The sequence below is a fragment of the Canis lupus genome, chromosome 28 (genome assembly GCF_011100685.1).
Source record: "Canis lupus familiaris isolate Mischka breed German Shepherd chromosome 28, alternate assembly UU_Cfam_GSD_1.0, whole genome shotgun sequence".
In the NCBI taxonomy this organism is placed as follows: Eukaryota; Metazoa; Chordata; class Mammalia; order Carnivora; family Canidae; genus Canis; species Canis lupus.
In genome coordinates, this window is record NC_049249.1 from 22,253,608 (window position 1) to 22,261,755 (window position 8,148).

An 8,148-nucleotide genomic window follows, 5' to 3' on the forward strand; every position below is an offset into this window, starting at 1 on the left:
GCAAAATGGGAATAATCCATAGTACATATACATGCAACATATGGTTCGTGGGAGTCAGTGACCTGACAATCTCAGGTCAACGTGCTTAAAATATTACCTGGCAATTAGTAAGCACCATATGATTGTTAAATAAATAAATCTTACTAGTTCAAGATATTTTTGTTGGCTTACTGCTTTTCTAACTGAAATTTTTATTGAGATCATTGTAGATTCAGATACAGTTGTAAGAAATAATCCAGACATACAAATGAGTACATGCGGTTATTTGTGTATGGTTTTATTCCTCATCTTGCCTCCTTATGACCACACTCACCTCCCTCCTTTTTCCAGCAAACCCAGGCAATGATTAAACTGTTTTCTATTTGTAAAAGTTTGTCCTTTCAGGAACACTTGGGTGGCTCAGTCAGTTACCCATCTGCCTTTGGCTCAGGTCATGATCTCAGGGTCCTGGGATCAAGCCTGCTTCTCTCTCCCCTCTACCTTCCCTCCTGCTTGTGCTCTCTCTCTCTCAAATAAATAAAATCTTTAAACAAAAAAATAAAAGTTTGTCCTTTCAAAAAATGTTAATATGAATGGAATCATACCATTTGCAACCTTTTCGGATTAGCTTTATTCACTCAACATAGTTTCCTGGAGACTGACCGGAGTTGCTGAGTGTATTAATCATTCATTCTTTTTTCTTGCTGGACTGTATTCCATGGTACGTAGATACCACAGTTTCTTTAACCATTCACCCATTGAACCATTCACCTATTTTTGGCTAGTACAAATAAAGCTGCTATGAACATTTATGTATAGGTTTTTGTATGAACATACATTTTCATCACTTTGAGATGAATGCTCAAGAGGGCAGTCATTGGATTGAATGGAAATTGCATGTTTAGGTTTACTACTGTAATAGGTATAACACTTTGTTATTTAAATTTGTGCCTCCCAACAATAAGTTTATGTTCAGTTCTTTGACTTACAGTAAGTGTTGTGTAGTACCTGTTACGTAAATTAAAATGAGCCACTGGTTTTTACCATGGGTCCAAGACTGTGTAAAGGATGATGAAGGAAGGAGATTGAAAATGGTGTGGTGGGAATCCCTGGGTGGCTCAGAGGTTTAGCGCCTGCCTTCAGCCCAGGGTATGATCCTGGAGTCCCGGGATCGAGTCCCATGTTGGGCTCCCTGCATGGAGTCTGCTTCTCCCTCTGCCTGTGTCTCTGCCTCTCTCTCTATCTCTTTCATGAATAAATAAACAAAATCTTAAAAAAAAAAAGAAAATGGTGTGGTGGTGGTTCTTATCTTCAAGAAATGTTCCACTTCGCGTCTGGGAATTAGGTAGTTGCAAATAATAGCTGATGTAGATTGTGTGCTGTCAGATTATCAAGGGCTTGAAAAAACCCAGTGGACGTCTTGGTGGGAAGTGAAGGGTGGGGAGAGAATGAAGGTTTGGGAAAGAGTGGTCAGTGTTGGTGCCGCCATGTCTGAGATTAGAAATTAGATGGTCCTTGATTTGAGAAAGATTTGGAAATATTTGGATTTGAAGAAATGCATCAGTTTTGCATAGAATGTGTGTTTGGGTCAAAGGTAAGGATTGTTGTAGAATCATAAATTTGTTTATAAGAGCATTTTTACTGGAAGAGAACGGAAGCATGGTATTACTGGAGAATCAATTGGATCTAACGGTTTACCACTGTGGACTTAGAGCTGGACTCCTGGCCAGGTCACACTGTTTTCCCCAGATTCTAGCAGGATGCTGGTTCTGCCTGTGGAGTGGGCTCAGTGTGATGGGGTGCAGGGAATGCTCACCCAGCATGCTGGACACCTGGACAGATAATTTTTCACATTCCTGTTCTCTGAGCAATAAAATTATTTTCGTAAAAATCACATAAACAGCAATCACTATTTTCTTGATTTTTTTTAGTTTGTAAACAAATGAAGGATTAGAAAATACATTTATGTTTTAAAGATCCTAGCCAAATTTAATACAATATTTCACATCTGAATTAAAATGTGCTCTTGCAAAGCAAAATGAGTACATCTTGCACTTTGCTGTGTTAAATTTTAAATGCAAATAAAAGCTCCAAGTGGTCACAGAAGGACAGAATTGAAGTAACTCAAGTTTTCTTTCTTTGCTTTTATAATTATTGTGCAATTACTGCGTATTGTAAATCTATGTCAGCATAGGAATATATAGCGCTGCAGGATTAGAGGCAGGAACTGTGTCTAAAGTGGACTCAGAAGATTCTGACCTATTATTAATTTATTTCTGAAATCAATTGGTGTTTGGATTTGCAGGGGTTTGGGCCAACTGCAAAGCTAGGAGTTCTTCAAATTACTTTTCCTGTAAATACATTGTTTAGCAAAGGGTAAACCTTACATATATGCTAATTTGGCATTTACATATGTAATATTCAAATTGAACAGTAACTGCAGGACTGTTTAGAACTCACTCTAACAAAATACAGGTTTTCCAGGAGGAATAGCTTCTCGCTGATATTGTTTAGAATTGCTGATGCTTGGTGATGACAGGATGACTTTCAGTGGTGTTGTTACTGTTCAAAATTCTGGAGACAAAGCCCCGCGTTAATTGCTGCACTGGGGAAGCCTCACATTGGGTTTCAACACTAATGAAAAAGCAGGGGTTTGAGAAGTCAGTTGACTAGAATTTGAATCCCAGCCTCCTGTTTGTAGCCCTGTAACTTTGAGCAAGTCACCTTCCCGGTTGTGATCCACTTGCTCATCTGCTAAATGGTAAGATTTTGTGTGGGTTAATAATATAATGTGCAGAGGCCCTGGGGGGAGGCTCCAGAACATAGCAGTATTCGTTGGGTGACAATGTTGAACCCCCAGGGGAAGCTTGAACTCCCCCGGGGTCAGAATTCAGGCTTGGGTATGGAGAGCTATTCTGGTCTCTCCTGGGCTCAAGGGTGGGGAATTTCAGAACAGTGTGTTCAGTTGGTCTGTTAGAGGGTGAATCTCAGAACAAAAGTGATTCTCCCTTGCCTGAGAGAGAAGAGGTTGTGCAGCTGTTTCTCCTAATCGAAGAGGCTTCGTTGTCGCAGTCAACGCCTTTTACAGACCACTTTTCCCCTGTCTCTCTGCCTCCTGCTCCTACTGATAATTGCCAAGGAATGTGGTCCAGGCCTTTTGTTGGCTTTCCCGAGCCTTTTATAGCAGTTTAGAAAGAATTCGTGGTATTCCTATCATGTATTAAAGATCAAGCTATTCTTAAGCATGACCCATCTCAAGTTAAACATGGAAATATGTTCAAATGACCCAGGGAGGCGCTAGGATGACTACTTTATGTAACAAATTTTTGTCATAAAACGAACTTTTTGCACTTTAAAGGGGCTAAAGAGAATTCTTAATTTTATACAGTTTAATCCGCCAAGTGATAAGGTTTTCTTTTCCTTTACTTTTGTGGGAAGTCTATTTAGTGACGGCTTATTAGAGTATACGGCAGGAGGCACATATTTTGTTATTGAAAAAAATTGAAAGCGTATTCCAAAATTTATCCTAGAAAACTATCTCATGTTGTAAATAATCTCAAATGTAGATTTTTGGATGTGAAATGGAGCTTAAGATTTTATTTTGGCTAACCTGATGTTCCAGAGTGTTTTGTATTTCTACAATATTAGCTGCATAGCCAATGCATTTCAACTGGAAAATGCATCAGAAAACATATAATTTAATGAAGATCGAGCTAAAAATAAACTTTTTAAAAACATTCTTCCTAGCCTTATTCTCATCTTGCCAATTCATTCCTTAGAGGAAGCTGAACCTTTTTTAGAAAACACCATAAATGATCTTAAAGACAAACATGATAGATCTGAAGCCTTAAAAATACAGTATAAACACTTGGTGGTCATATGGCTAAATCAATGGGTGTGAACAGGGCAGGCTTCACTGGCGCCTGACCTGTGGGGTTTGCACAAGGTTCCTTGCTTAGAACGGCCTGTGCTTGGTTTAATTCTCTGTTGCTGCCATTTTGAAATTCTTCATCATTTCTGAACAAGGAACTCCAAATTTCCATTTCCCACTGGACTTCATAAATTATGTAGCTGGTTCTATGTATTGGTTACCTGGGATTTCAGTTCAAATTAGCTTTGGGCTTTTGCATTTCCAGCTTAATCCTAGCTAGACATTTATCAGCTTTCTAAAAAAATTATTTTCTGTTACATGAATTTGGGAGAACCAGCCTCATGACCTTTTTATTTAGATACATGCTTTTCAACATTTTTCACAGTTTTAGTTATTGGATAAAGTGGTATTTTTTTTAACATTTTCATTTTGAAGCATATGATATAAAACAAAAATCTCCTTTCTTTGCTCGTATCTATTCAAGTATGTAGATTCTTTTTTTTTTTTTTTTTTTTTTTACTGGGTAATAAGTGAAATGAAACTCTTGTTAATCAAATTATTAATAGAGGCTGCTGTCAGAGGCTGCGATTTCAGAAAATGTTTCACATTTTCAATTTTATAGCTCTGAAAAAATTTTATAGCTCTGACTCCAGGTGTCTATAACAAGGAGAAATAATTTTTGTAATTTGGCAGAAAAAAAAAGGAACAATATAGGTGAAAAAACCCAACCCTTTTAATGTGTAGCTTTAAAAAGAGAAGCCACTCCTTTTGATTCTGGTAGGCAACCTTGTGAAGTTGGGGCTCTGGGGTTCCCATTCTTGCAGGGGAGTCACAGAAACGTTAGTACAGTTCAAGATAATGACTCAAGAGCAAGAGTGGCCAAGAGTGAGCAGCACTATTCGTGGCAGAAATGTTCAGTGGGTGTTTGTAAACTTGGGGATAATCTGGATTTGGCATCCAATTTTACACGAGGCACTGATGGAATCTTATTTCATTTTAAGTCCTTGGCTATCAATTGTTGTGTTTCTTTGTTTTTCTTGTTTTAAAAGCTCTTCTCAACTCTTCAGTAGCAGGTCAGAATGCGCCCTTTGCGCCAAAGCTGCAGCTCGCCTTTGAACCAGGGCAGAGCTGTCCTTCTTCTAATGAGGGGTCAGGTTCAGTGTGAGATAAACAGCTTCAGCCTGTAAACCCTTGTTGACATCTCTCTCACCCCCTGTCCACCATGGCACCACTAAAGCCCTCCTGCTGCTTGTGAGACAGCCAGGATTTAAATGCTGGGGTCAAGAGTAAAAGAACCCATGGGTGACCCTGGCATTCTTTTGCTGGATGCCTGCCTCCAAGACGGCAATGCTGCGGGCGTGCTGCGAGCCCTGGTGCAGACACCAGGCCAGTGTGGGATGAGCTCCACTCCAGTCAGCTCTGCCCAGCCCCTCAGCCCTGATGGCCGGGGGTCATCACTTAGTTTTCTGTCCGTGCTGTTTATAGGCAGAAATACTTTGAGTGAAGGCCCTGACAAGTCTTAAACATAATTTTAAATATCAGTTATAATTTCAAAACTTATAAGGCTCAAAGTAGAGCAAAGTCAAAACCATCTGAGTTTCAGAGAATGTGATATCTGATTTATTTATTTATTTATTTATTTATTTATTTATTTATTTATTATTTTATTAGAGAGAGAGAGTAAGAGAGCACAAGCGGGGGTGGAGGGACAGGCAGAGGGAGAGAGAGGGACAAGCAGACTCCTTACTGAGCAAGGAGCCCAAGGCAGGGCTGGATCCCAGGACCCGGAGATCAGGACCTCAGTGGAAGGCAGGCGCTCAACCACCTGAGCCACCCAGGTGCTCCTTTATTTGTTTATAAAGATTATTTAAGTAATCTCTGCACCCAGCATGGGGCTCAAACTCATGACCCTGAGATCAAGAGTCACATGCTCTTCTGGGATCCCTGGGTGGCGCAGCGGTTTGGCGCCTGCCTTTGGCCCAGGGCGCGATCCTGGAGATCCGGGATCGAATCCCACATCAGGCTCCCGGTGCATGGAGCCTGCTTCTCCCTCTGCCTGTGTCTCTGCCTCTCTCTCTCTCACTGTGTGCCTATCATGAATAAAAATAAAAAAAAAAAGAAAAAAAAAGAGTCACATGCTCTTCTGACTGAACCAGCAGGTGCCCCTCAGCCAGTTTGTTTTTTCACTGGAGGCCCAGGGGCTGCCTCAAAGGGGGCAGGATAGGGTGAGCATCCCTGTCCCACATCTCCTGGACCTGCTTGGATCACAGCAGCATTATATTTTATTCTCCTACCTTGTATTTCATATGAAGTGAGAAGCCGGAAGTTTGACAACCACACAAGTTGATCAGTCTCTTTCCATACTGTTTCACCCCTGATGTCTGAGATCTCTTGGCTCTCACGTTTGTGCTGATGAGCGAACACAGACACCAGTAGTTGGGCTATGAGCATATTGAACATTTTGCTCTGTATTTGAGGTGGTTTTTAGCAGGGGAGGTTGGTGGTTGTGCTGAGCAGGATATGCCCAGACAATCTGGAAATTCAGGCAGGAGTGTAAACGATGACAGTAACGCACACACTTCTGTAGCACACACTGTGTGCCCGGCACTGGTGCAAGCAGTTCCCACATGTTCACTCCTTTGATCCTCATAACAGCCCCACAGGTCAGCACTATCTTGACCCCGTTGTGCCTCCGCTTTTGAGTTTAGAGAACATCTGAGTTGGGGGTCTGCCCCGTCGGGTTTTCTGAAAGACACACTTTCTACCCTTAGTTCTCAGCCTCCCAGCCAAGGCCTGAGCCCCAGCCTGGCCCTCCTTAGCAGGGAGAGGCTGAGGAAGGAGAGAGAAGTTCACATTTTCTTGAAGAGAGGCTGGTGCCACTCTCACACTCCCTCTTTGGGGAGAAGCGGTAGGGCTTCCTTTCCCAAAGTCTCTTGTGAATACTGGGTATCCCAGTGGCAAGTTTCCTAGTTAGACATCTGCTTGGTTAGGAAGTGCTTCCTGCTCTGGGCTTCCCACATGGGAGGAGAACTGGGGGTAGGACTGCCACCCTGCTCCCACATGAGCCCCTGACCTTCGAATGACGAGGAGGGCTGGTGACACTGGGGCTACAGTCTTCTGGGGCTGCTGTTGCTTGGGGAACAAGGAATCTTTCACATAGAAAAGTTGTCATGAAATGACATTGCTGGAAGGCGGCATCCAGATTTCCCAAGGTTACGTTAGAGGACTGTCTTAGGACAGATGCTCTTGTCAGTCTCCTTGATCCCAAAGACCACAGATGAAGATGTGTGTGTGTGTGTGTGTGTGTGTGTGTGTGTTTGTGTAGTAATAGTAGCATTTTCCATCATGGTTGTCATAGTTATAATTGAAGTAGGTAATTGTGCTACTGTAATAGTCCAAGCATGGCATGAGAAGACTTTCTAGGGTTTTTCAATTGTTATTGATTAAGCCTAATGAAAATGGTTTTAGAGACCCCGATAATTACTCTTCTGTTGTGTCACAGGTGTATACTTGATCACCTAGACTCAAATAATACTGAAACAGTATTTTTTTCTGTAATTCTGCAGTACACCTATTTGGTGTCTATGGGGTAGCTTATAATGTCAGTCATTTTAGGTTATCTTCACTTTGGCTTCTGTTTTTTGAGTGTCTCTTCCTTCCTCTCTCGTGCCTCAGCACCCCCAGGCTAACAACTCCTGTAATATTCCTTCGTTCTGCTCACTGCTTCCATTCTTCTTTTCAGGACACTCAGTGTGAGAATCCCAAAAGAGAAGCAGTTGACACAAAAGCTCAAAGAACAGGGCAGATGCAGAGATCAAGGAGTCTGGGTGCTTGGGTCCCAGGCCTGGGCTACAGCCCTGCTATGGGTCATAAGCACGTAAAGGGACAGGGTAGTTATTGTCATTGGTACTGCAATCTGGGCATTTATGGCATTGATAAGAATTTTTTAATTATTTTTAAAAAATTTTATTTATTCATGAGAGACAGAGAGAGAGAGAGAGAGAGAGAGAGAGGCAGAGACACAGGCAGAGGGAGAAGCAGGCTCCATGGAGGGAGCCTGACGTGGGACTCAATCCCGGGTCTCCAGGATCAGGCCCTGAACTGAAGGCGGCGCTAAACCACTGAGCCACCGAGGCTGTCCAAGAAATTTTTTGTTAATGATGTATATGCATTTCTTGCAAATTAAAGAATAAATGAACTAAGTACTCAGCATCTGTATAGTGTTTTGGTTTTTTATTATTTTTTAAAAAATATTTTATTGATTTATTCCAGAGAGAGAGAGTCCACCCACAAGCATG